Source organism: Branchiostoma floridae, chromosome 13, assembly GCF_000003815.2.
Source record: "Branchiostoma floridae strain S238N-H82 chromosome 13, Bfl_VNyyK, whole genome shotgun sequence".
Taxonomy (NCBI): domain Eukaryota; kingdom Metazoa; phylum Chordata; class Leptocardii; order Amphioxiformes; family Branchiostomatidae; genus Branchiostoma; species Branchiostoma floridae.
Window position 1 is genome coordinate 3,745,054 of NC_049991.1, and position 586 is coordinate 3,745,639.

Sequence of the window (586 nt, forward strand, 5' to 3'; positions counted from 1 at the left end):
GCTGTGAGCTGTCCTGTTAGACCTAAACACTACTGTTTCTATTTTTTGTTTGACCTTCAACTGTCTTGCAAATTTTTCTGTTGATGCTTGATTGTCCTCTTAACTCTCCTATACTCTACATTTGATGTCAAGGGTTGGTTTTACTTTCTGTGCATTTCATGCAAATTTCAGTGTTCCTTATGTATCATTTAGGCTAAAACAAATTAAAAAGTTTCTGTTCTCTCCCTGTGTCTGTTCAATGCTATGGTCACAATTTGAAAAAGTTGAGATTCCATTTTTCTTTGTCAGTCTTGTTTACACCCATATATGGCCCTATGGGACAACTTGCAGCTAATGAGCTATTTTGGGGCATGGCTGGGCCCTTGGATTTTTTGGCGACGCTTCAGGGGCTAGCCTAATAGTATAGTGTGTGTCCGTTTGTAGCAATTGCAGTCAAAATCAACCCGGAGACAAAAAGAAGCTTTAACCTGATAATGAAACACTGAGAAGTACCCCCGCTGTATCCCCCAGTTTTTAGTCCGGACAGGGGCTACATGGCACCCCCCCCCCATGGGTACTGGCACAAATGTGACTGTAACATGATAAC